Genomic DNA, 17,045 nt, shown 5'->3' with positions numbered 1-17,045 from the left:
AAGGTGACTGCAGGTCATATGTGTAAATGATCTACCTATTAAGCATCTATCTTATTCATCTATATAGTCCTGATACATATATAGTAAGGGACAAATGCTTAATTAAGTATATGACTAACTAAATCACTTCTATGTTCAAGATCTCTAATGGCTTTCATACTGCCTAGAGAACAGTGTCCCAACTCACAAGGTAAATCCAAACTTTCTAACTGTATCTTTAATACTTTCCTATACAAACTTTCTAAGTTTGCTTCCTCATTTGTGCCTATCCTGTATCTTTTTTCTTCCTAAGTGCCTAATAAGGTTAAGAAATATGAACTGCTTCTCCTTTCATCTTTTGTCTACTACAGCCCCCATTTCCTTCAAGAAATTTTTTCAGATCACCTTGGTTAAATAATGATCTCACCAAACAACACTCCAAGACACATTATAATGATCACAAATTAATTCAGGAGGGCCCTAAAAGATTCAAAAGTTCTTCCAGAATCAGAGAAACATTATGCTACGTCCTATAGGTCTGGCATCAAGATAATTGTAATTCTTAAACACACAAACCATGAATACTATAGCTCATATATGTAGTCAACACATATCATTAAAATGTAGCAGTCCAAAGGAATTGTACTCTCCCTTTCCAAAACACATACACAAACAAGCAAAAGAAAAAGAGAAAAAGAAAGGGAAAAAAGTCTTTTGTCTGACAATTCAGAAGCTGATAAATAACTAAACTAGAGAATTATCTCCTTATATGTAAATAAAAGGCTGTCTTACGCAAATAATAAAGCTACAGGTTCCTGGCCCTAAGAGTACTCTATTCCTCTCTTCTCAACCTTCTAATTATAAATTGTTTTTAAAATGCCTCAAAAGCCCACATTTCACATCCTCATCAGAGTCCCAGCTTGCACCCCCACCCAAAGATTAAAAAAAAGAAAAAAGAAGTCAAAACTCTTTACATAGTCCAAAAGACAAGAAAACAAATTTTCAGGTTGGCATCCCAAAGCTGTTTCAATGCTAACTTCAAACCAACTGGGGAGAAAGAGCTTGCTTATCTGAATTGGCTATAAGAGAAGGAGGTACAAGAAAGCTAATAAGCTTCAAATAATTAAAAATGATTGAGATTGGGGGACCTGAAATAGTCTGAAGTATATAGGCCCACTAAAACTCTACACCAAGAAATAGAATCGTTTATGTGACAGCTGGGGAATGAAGATGGTCGTCTACACTACAGCCCAGAACTCTAGATTTTTTTTTTTTCAATTCATCCTTTTTCCCCTTCTTCTTCCACAAGCAATGCCTTTTGACTAGCAGCTGGGAAGTCTCATTTTCAGTGATCAGCATTCCTCTGACATTCTAAGAAGTTGGACTATTTGTTTCCATAGAAACAGCTTTGTCAGCTAACAGAAAATTCAGGCCAAGAATAGTGAAAAGAACTTACGTTATGCAAATTGGAAAGAACTTGTCTACTATCCTCTTAGTTTTTCTTCTCTGGTCTTTCACAGAACTCAGGCTAACTTTCTTACTCTGTAAAATAGAGGAGAGACAATCAAGTGTAAAGGTCTGCAGTATTTTTTAGGGGAAAGAGTGAGACAGGTTAATTCAATACGATATCTAATTCTGTTTGTAGATGGGCTAGGATTTCTTGGTATGAAGCAGTAAAGCTGTAAATCCTCCCCAATATTTAATGAACATCAATTAAAATCATTGTAAATTACCTGAAATTATTGAGGAGAAAGAGGCAAGCATAACTGGTAAGACCTTTTGCAGATTATTTTTAATGATCCCTTTTGACCTCTAATTTAAGGCTCAAACAAAAATGCAGTTCATATTTTTTCTTTGTTTTAACTACAACTTCTGGACCAATTTTAAATATTTTTACTAGCTTACAATGCTGAGAAAATGAGAAGTTAAGGATCCAAAAAGATCCACAAGAATTTGACAGGAGCTGTAGTTAATTCAGAGAGGGAGATTTTGATGCTACACCAGACCAAGAGGAGAGGATCTTGCTGTCCCAATGATGCTTACATTCTGGCAGAGTAACAGATAATAAAGAGCAAACATGTAAGATACTTCAGATAAAGAACTAGAGAGAAAGTGTAACTAATATAATAAATAGTGATGTTTAGAAATGGATAACATTAGATAAGAAGGCCAGGGAAGGACTATTTTAGGAGGTGATATTTGCACTGAGACCTAAATGACAAAAAAAAAATGAGTCAGCTGTGGGATGATCCAGAAATAAAGGGTTCTAGGTTGAGGAAACAAAAAGTACATTTCTATATGGATATTACCAGGATCTCAATTTTAATATATCTCAAACTGACCTCAACTTCTTCCCTACTTTTGTTAATAATACCACTATCTCCAAGATTTGATCTTTTTCAAACTCTATTATCTAGTCTGTTGCTAAGATCTGTGGATTGTACAGTTTTTAGAATCCACTGAAGGGTGGCAAAATACTCCAAAATACCCCACTAGAAGATCATGTTCACAAAATGAAAAGGCATGCTAAAAAAAGGGAGAAATGTGTCTGCAAAATATTTATATTCACTATAAACACTCCTACATCTCATTAAGTCAAAAATCCCAATTTAAAAAAATTGGGCAAGTGATTTGACCACTTCACCAAAGAAGATACACAAGAGGCAAAAATGAACATTTGGAAAGATACTCAAAATCATTTTTTAAAAAAAGACTTTATTTACTTTGAGAGAGAGGGAGAACACAAAGGGGGGGGGGGTACAGACTCCCCACTGAGCAGGAAACTTGACAAAGGGCTAGATCCCAGGACCCGGGGATCATGACCTGATGCTAAGGCAGATGCTTAACCGACTGAGCTACATACACCATCGCCCCTCAAAATAATTAAGTTTTGAAAAAGACTAATGTATATTTATATACACTGTGTATTCAAAACAATTCATATATTCATATATTTAAAAAAACCTGTGAAATGAATGAATGGCCCATATACCATCTTTACAAAAAAGAAACTTTATGTATATCTAAAATTAAGTAAATACGAGTTAAAACTCAAATATATTTGGGCTAGTCATGCAAAGTATTTAACTCAGAAATTCTTACTGACAACTTAAAAAATTCAGTGAGAAAGTGCTCCATTTGCTTATATCAAATACAAAGTTGAAGGTCTTTGGAGATACTCAGGACCACAAATTCACAGGAGGAACTGGTTAAAAGCCAAACAGTATCAAAGATATCAAATGGTTGGTTACTTGAACTCCCCATTATCACCTTCAACAACTTGGTAATAAAAGATTAAATGAGTCCAAAAGGTTAGTCAAGTTTTTGAAAAGGTATAGGACAAAAGGTAATTTATAACATTTTCAAACTGACCAGAAATGGATTTTTAAACATGTGGGATAAAGTTACTTTTAATATGGCTTTCTAGTATATTGCTACCAATCAAGAATATATGTGGCCTAGTTAGAGAACAAGAACAGTCTTGATAAGGAATAGAGCCAGAGTAAAAGATAGAAGATAACGGCAGAGTTGACGCTGAATGCTAAGCTAAATTGTTTGAATTTTCTCCTGTAAGCAAGGAGAAAAGGAAAACTATGGGTTTCTGAGTTAAAAAAACAAAAACAAAAACAAAAAAACAACAGAAAATTGGCTTTTTACAAAGTTAAATCTATACTGTAACCGGAGTTGGCCAAGGGAAATGTAAGTAGAGCAACCAATTGAGATAATGTTTTAATACTTTATGCATGGGAGGATAAAGGAAGTAGCAGAAGGAATGAAAAAGGGATAACTTCAAACAATGGTTATTACAAATGATGACTTGACAGGATTTAGAGACCAGGAGCCAAATATAATTCCAAAATACTGAGCATGACAATTGAACCTGGGAGAAATTATGGGACATTAAAACAGAAGAATTCAGAGAATAAGATTTTTCTCCTTGGGAAGGAGAGGAGGAGGATGTGGAGAATTGGAAAGAGGATAAATTCCATTTTAAAGGGTAACTTTGGCAGGCTGTTAACTGCTAGACAGGGAAACCTAAGAGGACAGGCTAGAAATGAAAATTTGTAAGTAATTTACACATTTATACCTTACATTTGTAAAGCTTTTCAGTTTCCCTAATAAATTCAAGCACATTATCTCATCTGATCTCCAGTTTCCCTGAAAGGTAAGCAGGCTAGATATCTCCATTTTCCAGAAGATATGTAGACATTGCAAGTTAAGTCACAGAGCTACAAATAACAGAACAGGAACTAAAATCCAGATCAGTGAACCCTTATGTGGATCCACAGTGGAATGTTAGTTATACCTCTGTAAGATGATACTACCCTGACTACATACTTCTTTCAAAAATCACATAATTACATCATTCTTTTACTTTTAAAATATGATTAGAGAGAATTCATCTTTCAACTGCTTCATAAAATGACACAATAATTAATTTCACTTATATGTTAACAGACTACAAGTTTACTGTAACACCAAGCTATGATAGCATGCCATCTATTGCTCAGAGTTTCTAAATATTCAGCAAAGGAGAGGTAGTCAAGTGGAGAAATGGCAGAAATGCATATAAACTTCTCCTCATTTGAAGACTAACACTAAGCTACAAATATTTCAGTTTCCTAGTGACATTTTTAAAATGTTATACTCTATTCTATATTGCTCCAATATCAGTATGTGCTGCCAAACTAAGCCACATGTCCTACCTTGACAAACTGTTAACGATAAAATGCTACTTTATACCATGAAAAATGAATACCGTAAAAATTTAGACAGACTAATCCTGTCAGATAAATTAGTTGTCCCTCAGGGTCATATTAAGTATTGCAAATCATAATTGTAATATCCCTAAATATGTTAATAATTAATTACACTAACTCCCATCAACTCTCCCTCCATAATATCTCACATATAACCCTAGCTTCTCATACCACTACCTTAAATCATATTTATATTATCCCTCTCACAGGTTTTTCTATGAACTTCAAGAGTCACCCCAATCTTGGTCTTTCTAGTTGCCACATACTTTGCACAGATGACCCTTGCATAACATGGGAGTTAAGAGTTACTAACTACTCACAGTCTACTGTTGACAGGAGCCTTACTGATAATATAAACAGTTGATTAACACATATTTTGTATATGTATCATATACTCTATCCTTAAAATAAAGCTAGAGAAAAGAAAATGTTACTAAGATAATCATAAGAAGAAAATACATTTATAAGACTGTACTGTATTTATCGAAAACAAAAACAAAAACAAAAACAACTGGCACACAAGTGGACCCAGGCAGTTCTAAACTGTGTTGTCCAAGGGTCAACTCTACTGCTGAATAAATTTTCCTGAAGCATGCCTATTATCATGGGTGTCCCTTTTCAAAAGTTTTTGTTGCCTTTCCCTTTTCTTAAGCTACTGTTTACCACAGTTTACTATATACCATTCATTCACTGTGCTAAGTACCTAGTTTGCATTATTATCTCATTTAACCCTCACGACCATCTCTTGGCTGAATTTTCTAACTTAGTAAAGACAGTAACTTGTCCAATGTCAAAAGCTAAATGGTGCAGCTGGGCCTCAAACTGAATTCTTTTTGACTCCAGGTACTTTAACAATTTCTGGAGAACCCATTTCAAATTCTTTAGCCTGTCATTCAAATGGCTCCTCTTGAATTAGTCCTAGAATACTTTGCCCCCACTGTTTCTCCCTTTCTTATCTTCCAAATGGAACTACTTGCTATTTCCAGTACAAGCCCTACAATTTTCCACCTCCACAGCTTTGACATATTGTTTCTTATACTCAGGGAAAAAAAATCCTTCCTGTTCATTTCTTTATCTGTTAAAATTTCCCTCTACCATTAAGTCTTATGAAATCTTCCTTATTCCTGCCCGCTCCCACCCACAACCTACACTTCTAGGATACTTAATCTATGTCCCTGCTGTAGCATTTATTTACACATTTCCTTCTCCTCATTAAGTTATATTTCCCTTTTTTGTTAAATCACTAATGTATCCCCCTACATTCTGATAGAAGAATCAAAATACTCTTTAATGTACATATTCAAATCAGGTAACCTACCAGTTTCTGTTTTTTTAAGTTATATCCTTATATCCTTTCTGGAGTCCACCATTCTCTAGCTCTAAGCTGGATATTTTCTGTGTCCAGATTCACTTGTCCTCTCCATTGGCTCCAGGTGTGAGAAGGCTGACCTCCACAGACTGTATTATTCATGTTTTCTTATCTTCTGGCTTCCAGTAGGGCTTAGCTATAGAGAAATACCCACTGGGAGGGAGGAGAGAAGGTTGGGTTCTTTATCCCCCTAGCTTCCTCCTGTGATTTGGCAGAGGTCATATTCCTCTAAGGCCACAGTTCCCACTAGGTGGCTCCTCTCCTAAGGTAGTAACTCTGGTAAATTCCAGTAACTACTCCCTCCCTTGCCCATTCAAGCCTAGGCTTAGTAATAAGCATCCTGCTGTTGCTCACATTGAGATGCTTCTTAGTTCCCTAACCTCAACCTACATCTCTGTAAACAGTCCCTTCATTAAACTCTCTTCCATTACACAGGTTGATTTTGCCATCTGTTTTCTACATGGGATCTGACAAAAACATACTCCAGTCTAAATTTATTCTCTAAGTCATCTTCATTCATTCATCTTTATCCTAACAAATTCTCCTCACCTCTTTCCTCTTCATCTATTCCCTTCTCCTTGAGAAACCTCCAAAAGTTTCCTAAGAAAGGGTACATGAGGGTAAATTTCTTAAGACCTTGATTTACATGGTACCAGAGCAGATTACACCTTCTTTGAGTTACTTTCATTTTGAATCCTTGTCCCCAACCTTAATTCTTCACAGCTTCTCTTGACTTCTGGGTCTGCCTTTTTGTTGTTCTCTCCATGGAAATATTTATAGTGAGAGTGACCCTTTTCTTCCAATTTAGAGCAGGAAGAAAAACAGGTAGCATAAATATGTAAAAATATTTATCTTGGTATAAGGTTTCTGTGTGTCTGTGTGAGTGATGAATCATGTCCACGTTGGAAACAACAAAAGAAAATAGACATTATGTACTGTTGACTCTATAAACCAGTACCATGTTATGAAGAACAATTCTGCAAAGTCTACTAAAAACTTTAAATAAACCTTTGATCAGTTCTTTCTCTAGAAATGTGTCCTCTAAAGTATGTTTAGAACAATGTAGATATGTTAATCATGTTTTTAACTATAAATTTAATAAAATCTAAACACAGATCAAGTATTTTCAATGAAAACTTATCATTGTAACTGAGATGTGCCATCAGTATAAAATACACACTGGATTTCAAAGACTCTGTGTGGAAAAAAAATACGCAAAATATCTCATTAATTATTTTTAATATATGTGGAAATGGTAATATTTTATACATTATGTTAAAATATACTATTAAAATAAATTTCAACTGTTTCTTTTAAAATTTCTTAATGTGGCTGCTAGTGTTGAAGCTCTATGAGCTGACATGGAACAAAATCAAGTGAATAAAGACAGCTTCAGAATGGTGTTTATGTATCATATCACTTTTACAAATGCATATAAAAGATGTTTATAAAGTCATTAACAAAATATCTAGGGACGCCTGGGTGGCTCAGTGGTTGAGCGTCAGCCTTCAGCTTATGGCATGATCCTGGAGTCCTGGGATCCAGTGCCGCATCGGGCTCCCTATTTGGAGCCTGCTTCTCCCTCTGCCTGTGTCTCTGCCTCTCTCTCAGTCTCTCATGGATAAATAACAAAAATTTTTTTAATCTAGAAAAATAAGCATAATACCATTTTCACTTAATATCTATGAAAAGCAAAGATAACAGACCTCTCAGGTTTTACTTTTTTATTTGCAGTTATGTACTGAGTATCTTACAAAATGTTGACCAAAATAATAAATGTGTTACTTTTATAATTTGGAGGAAAACCACAGATAATACCTTTTTGAAAGGAAAAAAAAAAACCATAGAAACTTTAAATTACAACTCCCTTCTTAAAGTCTATAAAAATTAGCAGCAGTAACAAAGCCCTTTTAAGAGTTCTGGTTTCAGGCAGCCCGAGTGGCTCAGCGGTTTAGTGCCGCCTTTGGCCCAGGGCGTGATCCTGGAGACCTGGGAGTCTGCTTCTCTCTCTGCCTGTGTCTTTGCCTCTCTCTCTCTCTGTCTCTCATGAATAAATAAATAAAATCTTAAAAAAAAAAGAGTTCTGGTATCTTTTCACAAAAATAAGTAATCAAAATATTATGCCTACAGGCATAAACATTAATTTCATAAACAGTACAAAAATAAAATAATTCCTAAGAAAAGAAAAAAAAGAATTCTTTTTTTTTTTTTTAATTTTTATTTATTTATGATAGTCACAGAGAGAGAGAGAGAGAGGCAGAGACACAGGCAGAGGGAGAAGCAGGCTCCATGCACCGGGAGCCCGACGTGGGATTTGATCCCGGGTCTCCAGGATCGCGCCGTGGGCCAAAGGCAGGCGCCAAACCGCTGCGCCACCCAGGGATCCCGAAAAAGAAGAATTCTTAAAGCACTTAAACAATCATTAAGAGCATGACTCTTTCATACTCAGGGCTTCCTCTAACACACAATAATGAATATGCTACATCTTTAAAAATGAGAGGCAATCAGTTTACCATAAGAATAAGAGCAATAATTATAAGAATAAAGAGCAAAGGGGACCACCTATACTTTAAAATATAAAAGTCAGGTTTATAATTTTGATAGTATTGATCGTTTCATTATGTTAATAATGCACAGTGACAAACTCTCAAAAATTCCCAACTAACCAAACTCCTATGACTATTGGTTTGCTTTCTTGATACCTATTTCTATACCTATTCCATATAGATTTTCTCCATCCCCTTTAATCTTGGGTATCAATCCTTCAGATAATTACTTTCCCTCAAACACATATACCATGGGTTTCAGGTCTGTAAAAACACACTGTAAGAGATTCCAACTTTTGACCTCAAGTGATTTACAGCTTACTAGAGAAAAAATATGCTCTAAAGGTCAGCATTTCAGTAGATGATTACCTCTACCTAGATGGCTTATGAGTATGCAATTCAACAAGTGGCCATAAAAATGAGAGAAGTTTGCCTTGCCATTAAGAAGGTACCTAATAACCATTTCTGATATCAGAACAAGAATATTAAGCAAAATTAATAGTAAATATTCATATCTATTGCTATATACAAATTAGACTAAAGAAGGAACAATGGAGAGTACTTTCAGGGCCAGAATTAGGATTGTAATCATCAGAACAGGAATGAAGAATCTAAGAAAGAAGACTGACAATACAAACATGACTAAGTTTAGAATCCACTGAACTTTCAGTACTGTTGTACTGCTGATGGAGGGCATGAATAATGTTCTGATTTTGACCAGATAGTATTAGAAGGAAAGAAAACATAAGGGGAATATTATGCAACAAGAGAAATAAGAACAAAAGGTCAATTTTAAAGGTTACTGTACTGCAAATCCTATAGAGCTAAAAAGGATTACTAAAGCATACTTTCATTCAATAATACAAGTACTCACTTGGTACAAAATCGTGGATAGTTGCCGACAAGAAAAAGATTGCTAAGGCAGTCTTCATCCTTAAGAAACTTAAAATTAGTATGAAAATCAGATAAGCAAATAAACAAAACCCCTATATAATTGCAATGCTATTCGATAAGTGCTATACTAACAATGCAGAAAATGCTACAAAAATTACGTGCAGTACTAGTAAGAGCATCCTAATATAAATGAGAAAGAATGTAGAAGATACAAAACCCATTCATCACACAAAAGGGGAAAAAAGTAAAATATTAAGACAAACACATTGATATTTGAAAAATTAGACAAATGCTTTATTTAAATGTAAGACTTTAAATTATGGTAATGAAACTCAATTCTGTGAATGCCTATTTTAAAATGTGTAGTAAAAATTACCTAGTGAAAAACACTCTAATGATTGAGTCAATACAAGAAACTGATAAAACCAAGTAACAAAGTAACACTTGATCTCACAATGCATGTAAGCTGTTTATAAATAAGGCAACAAATTATTTCCCCCACTGACTTTCACTGTTATTTCAAAGATGAACTTTATTTCAACACACAATACAATTCTTCATCACTGAATCAGTTTATGACACCTGATTCACACAATTCCTATAAAACTGCTTAATCAGGGGATCCCTGGGTGGCGCAGCAGTTTCGCGCCTGCCTTTGGTCCAGGGCGCGATCCTGGAGACCCGGGATCGAATCCCACGTCGGGCTCCCAGTGCATGGAGCCTGCTTCTCCCTCTGCCTGTGTCTCTGTGACTCTCTCTCTCTCTCTCTGTGACTATCATAAATTAAAAAAGTAAAAATAAAAAAAACGGCTTAATCAAGTTATTGATAATCACACAATCTACTCAAAATATATTTATTAAAATTTATGAAAATGCAGTTCAGGGATCCCTGGGTGGCTCAGCGGTTTAGCGCCTGCCTTCAGCCCAGGGTGTGATCCTGGAGTCCCGGGATCAAGTCCAGCATGGACTCCCTACATGGAGCCTGCTTCTCCCTCTGCCTATGTCTCTGCCTCTCTCTCTCTCTCTCTCTCTCTCTCTCTCTGTGTCTCTCATGAATGAATAAATAAAATTTTTTTTAATAAAATTTTTTAAAAAGACATTCTTTAAAAATAAATAAAAATAAAATAAAATGCAGTTCACTGCTTATCGCATGTGAATGTCACAAACTAGGTTTGTATTCTACCTTCCCCTTATCTAATATTTACGGAGTGCTTAATACACACCAAGGCACTACGCTTTTTATTTTTTAAAGTAGGCTCCATACTCAGCATGGAGCCCAATGCAGGGCTTGAACTCAAGACCCTGGGATCAAGAGTCATATGCTTAACAGTCATCCAAGTGCCCCTATGCTAACCCTTCTTTTTTTTTTTTTTTTTAATTTTTATTTATTTATGATAGTCACACACACAGAGAGAGAGAGAGAGGCAGAGACATAGGCAGAGGGAGAAGCAGGCTCCACGCACCGGGAGCCCGATGTGGGATTCGATCCCGGGTCTCCAGGATCGCGCCCTAAGCCAAAGGCAGGCGCCAAACCGCTGTGCCACCCAGGGATCCCTAACCCTTCTTGATATAGCATCTCAGTTAATCCTCAAATTAAGGCTCCGAAGGGGATGAAAATATGCCACCCCCAAATGTGATGCCTTGACATAAGGATTTTTTTAAGCTAAAGGCAATTAAGGAAAAAAAAAAAAAAAAAAAAACTCTTCGGCTCTCCCTTTATCTGGCTAAAAAAAAGCAGGGCATAAATTTCCTTTTGTAATGGTACCAGGAAAAGCTTAATCCTGGGAGAGGATTATCAATGGAGAAAGCTCCAAGTTAAATCTGTATATCAAACCTTACTAAAATAAACTTTATCTTCCTTTATTGCCCCCACAGATTTACCTTTCCACATTTTTTTAGCCCTTAAAGGCCTAAACCTGTTTTCCTTTGTCTTGCTACTTCTCCACAACTTATTGGTTAGCCTCACTGCTTTTTTGGGTCTTCATTCTTTTCTATTAAGGTCTCCATATCCACAGTCAGTAATAAGTCCTTTTTCCTGTTATTCTGCCTTTCATCACAGTGAACCTAGAAGGTTTTTCCTCCCCTACATCCCTCTGAATCAGGCACTAATATAATCCCTATTCTGCAAATAAGGAGTCAGACTTTGATAAGCTAATGTGCCCAGAGTCACACACAAGACAAGAAGGTATTACAGCATAAATCTGACTCTACAGCCTGGGTACTTAATCCATGCAAGGACTGTAACCACACCATTATGCCTGTCAGTAAAGACCCTAGGAAAAGCAAGAACAAGCCACTACAAATTTATCTGTTTGCATGTATATCTTTGTAGAGAAAGTTAATCAAGAATATGTGAAAGTTAGACATCCCCGTTACACACATTTATGGCCAACACAGGATAAATGGAATTGTGTTTTGAATCTCAAATTCTATCACATTATAGGGGGTGACTAGGTTAGAACAGTCTCTGGTATTAAGCTCACAAGCAAAGCTAAAGTTTAAACAAGTAAATGATAAACGTGCAAACTGGGAACAAGCATCTATTCTGTGCCATATTAAGCAGTGAGATACTAAGATAATGACAATAGCTCCTACCCCTTCAGGAGCATGCAATTTACAGGTTCAAGACTCTTCATTTTAATTCAAGTACATCTTAAACACTAAATCATAAATGGCCTTCCCCAAAAAGATTTTCATTTTACCAAAAAGACACTATTAAAATAAATCTCAAAATAGTCTAAAATATAGGCAAAGTAGAAAAATCCAAGGACTTTGAAGTCAAACTGAATTCAAATCCTTGCTATCACTTGCAATAAGACTTTGGATAAAACAGTTAATCTCTTGGAGCCTCTGTTTCCTCATTTGTAACAGGGAGACTAGGGATCCCTGGGTGGCGCAGCGGTTTGGCGCCTGCCTTTGGCCCAGGGCGTGATCCTGGAGACCCGGGATCGAGTCCCACGTCGGGCTCCCGGTGCATGGAGCCTGCTTCTCCCTCTGCCTGTGTCTCTGCCTCTCTCTCTCTCTGTGACTATCATGAATGAATAAATAAAATCTTTAAAAAAAAAAAAAAAAACAGGGAGACTACTGATAAAACATTACAATGTAGCAGTTAATATTTAAAATATATACAAAAGATATACATACTGCATAACACATTAAGAGGGGCAAGGGATACTGTTCTAGTAAGAGAGAAAAGCAAAAAGTACCGTGATTTAGCCAAATGATTTACTACTCTTACTATAAAGTGTAAAAAGATAAATTATAATGTATAAATGGGTAAGGTATACAAGGAACACTGTCCCTTCAAGATGCCTACAAAGAATTATCAAATTTCCTTTCATAAACTCTTAAGTATCTATTGATTACTTTTAAAGTGAATCATTATTTTGAAAACATCTGCAGGTCACTCATATAGCCCTTAGATGAATCACCTGGATTAGAGGTTTAAATCTAATTTCCATGAATCCCGATACTATATACACAACATTTATGTGTTTCAGGAGAAGGGTCCAAAGAACCATCTGATTCGCAAAACATTAGCAGTAGTTATGTGCATGATCAGTATTAATAAAATGTAATTTACATAATTTTCAGAGAGTGTACTCATAGGAGGCAATTATTTTAAATGAATGCAGTCTTAAATGAACTTCTGGAGCATACAAGCAAAATATAGAAAGCCTACTTCTTAGGTCAAATCAAAGTAATGCATTTTAAAAATGATTTTGGTTATTTAAAGAGAGAGTGTATGTATGTGCATGTTGAGAGTAGGGGGAGGTGCAGAGGGGGAGGAAGAGGGACAAGCAGACCTGCTGCTGGGCATGGAGCCCCACTCAGGCTGGATCCTACCACCCCTGAGATCATGACCTGAGCCAAAATCAAGAGTCTGACACTAACCCACTGACCCATCCATGTAGGCGTCCTCAAAGTCATGATTTTAAAGTGATATTATCATTTCCTGTGACAGTGTAAAACCTTCAAAATATGAAATTATATTTCAACACAAATTCTAATTTTTTTAAAAGATTTTATTTATTTATTCATGAGACACACAGAGAGAGAGAGGGAGAGGCAGAGACACAGGCAGAGGGAGAAGCAGGCTCCATGCTGGGAGCCCGAAATGGGACTTGATCCCAGGTCTCCCGGCCGAAGGCAGCCCTAAACCGCTGGGCTACCCGGGCTGGCCCAAATTCTAATTTTTTTGATGTGAAGCCAAGCAATTATAACTTATATCAAAAAAAGCTCTAATTTAGGGGCAGCCCCGGTGGCGCAGCGGTTTGGCGCCGCCTGCAGCCCGGGGTTTGATCCTGGGGACCCTGGATCAAGTCCCACATCGGGCTCCCTGCGTGGAGCCTGCTTCTCCGTCTGCCTGTGCCTCTGCCCCTCTCTCTCTCTGTGTCTCTATGAATAAATAAAATCTTAAAAAACAAAACATTAAAAAAGCTCTAATTTAAAATAATTTGGCTATAAATATAAACACAATTATTTCTAATTCTTTTAAAATATATATATGTTTAAAGGTTTTATTTATTTGAGTGAGAGGGAGAGAAACCATGAGCTGGGGAGTGAGCTGAGGGAGAGGGAAAAGCAGACTCTCCACTGAGCAGGGAGCTCCACATGGGGCTCGAATGCAGGACCCTGGGATCATGACCTGAGTGGAAGGCAGACACTTAATTAAATGAGCCACTCAGGTGACCCTCTGTTATTCTAATAATTTCTAATATCTGGAATAACTATTTAGACATACTACAGACTTATAAAACCTGAATTTCCTTAATTATTTCATATCTGTCGATTTGTTACAAAGCACCGTGCAGCAATAAAACTCAGGGAGAAGAAGTACATACTTATTAAGTATCTACTATGTGCCAGAAAATTTTGCTCTGTGCCTTGTATACCTTATTTTAACCTTTTCAATCATCTTCTGAGGTGGCAACATGTTACAGATGAGGAAACTGAGAGCTTGGGAATTACAGCATGTACTAACTTCCCAACTCAGTACATGACTACAATTATTTTCATTTCTTCTGCTTTTTGTCTAAAACAAAAATAGGCAAACTAAGCCCATGGGTCAAATCAGGCACACCCTGTTTTTATAAAGTTTTATTGAAATAATCATTCACTTCTTTGGTTGCCTTTGCACTGTCACAGCAGAGTTGGATAATTGCAATAGAAATTATATGGCCCCCGGGACGCCTGGGGTGGCTTGGTGGTTGAGCGTCTGCATTTAGCTCAGGGCATGATCTCGGAGTTCTGGGATCGAGTCCCACATCGGGCTCCCTGCATGGAGTCTGCTTCTCCCTCTGCCTCTTTCTCTGTGTCTCTCATGAATAAATAAAGAAAATCTTAAAAAAGAAAGGAAAGGGGAGAGGGGAGAGGGGAGAAGGAAAGAAAGGAAAGAAAGGGAAGGAAGGGAAGGAAGGGAAGGAAGGGAAGGAAGGGAAGGAAGAAAGGAAGAAAGAAATTATATGGCCCCCAAAGCATAAATATTTAGTATCTGGCCCTTTACAGAAAGTTGTTAACCCCTGCCTAAAAGGATCAAAAATGCCAAGAACCTCAGAGGACTCAAAACTTCAATGTTTAGAGTTTTGGGAACAACTATTAACCTAATAAAGGAACTTTAAAATTATATGAGACAAAAAGCCAAACTGCTTGAATTTAATAATGATTCAATCACACAATGAGCACAAATTTACAAAAATGATAAAATTAAACAGCTTGATTATGAGATTTCTGAAAACTTATTTTCATAATTAAACTGTCTTCTGTAGTTTGAATTGATGGAGGAAAACTTCACAATTCAAAATGTTAAAATATATCTAATGAGCATGCATCTTTTTTTACCACATACCTAAATTTTTCATGAACATCTTCAGTATAGCAAAAGAGAGACTTTTTCTAACAATTTAAATTTCACTTCATACTTTTTGATTTAATACATTTATTAAATTCATTCTACTCTAAGACAAACATATATATAATTTCTCAAGTCTACAGGTGATTTTCTCGTGTGAGAAAGGAGCCTGGGTTTTTGCTATTGTTGTTGTTGTTGTTTTTTTTTTTTTTAATTACCATTGCTTTTATTCCAAGTAAAAATCCAATTAAATAATTTTATCTTCATTCAAAATATACTTCAGTATTCAAATACTAATGTATTGTTTAAATAAATAACTTTCCTAAATTAACTCAGCATGAGGAATGCTTGACTACAATGATACAAATAACATTTTCTTTCTTCATTTAGTAATTTTAAACAGGAATCCTTCAGTGGTAAACTACAGTCTACAAACTCCAGTATAGATCAAGAAAATTTAAAGTGTGCCCCACATTGGGCTCCCTGCTCCATGGGGCACCTGCTTCTCCCTCTGCCCCTCCTCCTTCTTGTGCTTTCTCTCCCTCACCCTCTCTCAAATAAATAAATAAAATTAAATTTAAAAAAAAGAAAACTTGGGATCCCTGGGTGGCACAGCGGTTTCGCGCCTGCCTTTGGCCCAGGGCACGATCCTGGAGACCCGGGATCAAATCCCACATTGGGCTCCCGGTGCATGGAGCCTGCTTCTCCCTCTGCCTGTGTCTCTGCCTCTCTCTCTGTGACTATCATAAAAAAATAAAAAATAAAGGATTTAAAAATAAATAAATAAATAAGAAAACTTAAGTCTTATCAATATGTAAAATTTACATAACTGTTAAGGAACATATTGACCCCTTTGACTTCATAAACATTTTAGTTCATAAAATCTCCTTCATTTTTAAGAATAAATGTTAATGTATATAAATCAAAGAAGAAAAATCCAAAATTATTTTGTTTGAAACTACAGAGCTTTCCTAGAAACATGTAAGGCTAGTTCAATATTTGAAAATTAATCAGCATGAGTCACCATATTAACAGATTAAACATAAGAAATCCATATGATTACCTCAAGAGATGTAGAAAACACATTTCACAAAATTCAACATCTAGTCATGATAAAAATCCTAGGCAACATCTTGAAGAAAACTTCCTTAACCTAATCTAGAAAATCTACAAAATTACCTCCAGCTAACATCGTATTTATAATTTCTAAAAAAGATTTATTAATTTTAGAGAAAGGGAGGAAGTGAGCACAGGGGTGGGAGAGAGGGAGATAGAGAATTTCAAGCAGACTTCCCACTCAGCAGGGAGCCCTGATGCAGGGGCTCACTCTCAGGATGATGAGATCATGACCCAAGCCAAAATCAAGAGTTGGATGCTTAACTGACTGAGCCACCCAGCTAACATCATATTTAAAGGTGAAAGACTGAATGTTTTTCCCTTTAAGATTGCAATGAAGGCAAAGATATTCCCTTTCATCACTCCTATTCAAACATTTCACTAGAATGTAAGATGTGCAGTAAGAGCAATAAATGAAGAAAAGGCATATAGATTAGAAAGAAAGTTCTTTATTCACAAAGGACACAACTATCTGCTTAGAAAAACCCTAAGAAATCTATCCTCAAAAAACCCTAGAACTAATGAATGAG

General features: G+C 36.2%; 1 protein-coding gene across 8 annotated transcripts in view; it reads right to left on the bottom strand.

Moving 5' to 3' along the window:
• PALS1 (protein associated with LIN7 1, MAGUK p55 family member) overlaps positions 1–17,045 on the bottom strand; it is a 75,295-nt gene that overhangs the window by 52,750 nt on the left and 5,500 nt on the right. For 4 of the 8 annotated variants that reach the window (XM_077909685.1, XM_077909690.1, XM_077909687.1 and 1 more), the window contains exon 2: positions 1,436–1,521. The exons of 2 other annotated variants lie outside the window; for them this stretch is intronic. The gene's annotated coding sequence lies outside the window, so the exon portion shown is untranslated. Of the gene's footprint in view, positions 1–1,435; positions 1,522–9,528; positions 9,597–17,045 lie in introns of those variants that run through there. 2 more of the 8 variants (XM_077909686.1, XM_077909689.1) reach the window with 2 other exon arrangements.

The sequence above is a fragment of the Canis aureus genome, chromosome 9 (genome assembly GCF_053574225.1).
Source record: "Canis aureus isolate CA01 chromosome 9, VMU_Caureus_v.1.0, whole genome shotgun sequence".
In the NCBI taxonomy this organism is placed as follows: Eukaryota; Metazoa; Chordata; class Mammalia; order Carnivora; family Canidae; genus Canis; species Canis aureus.
The sequence above is the reverse complement of the archived record's forward strand: the minus strand, read 5'-3'. Positions and strand labels throughout refer to the sequence as shown.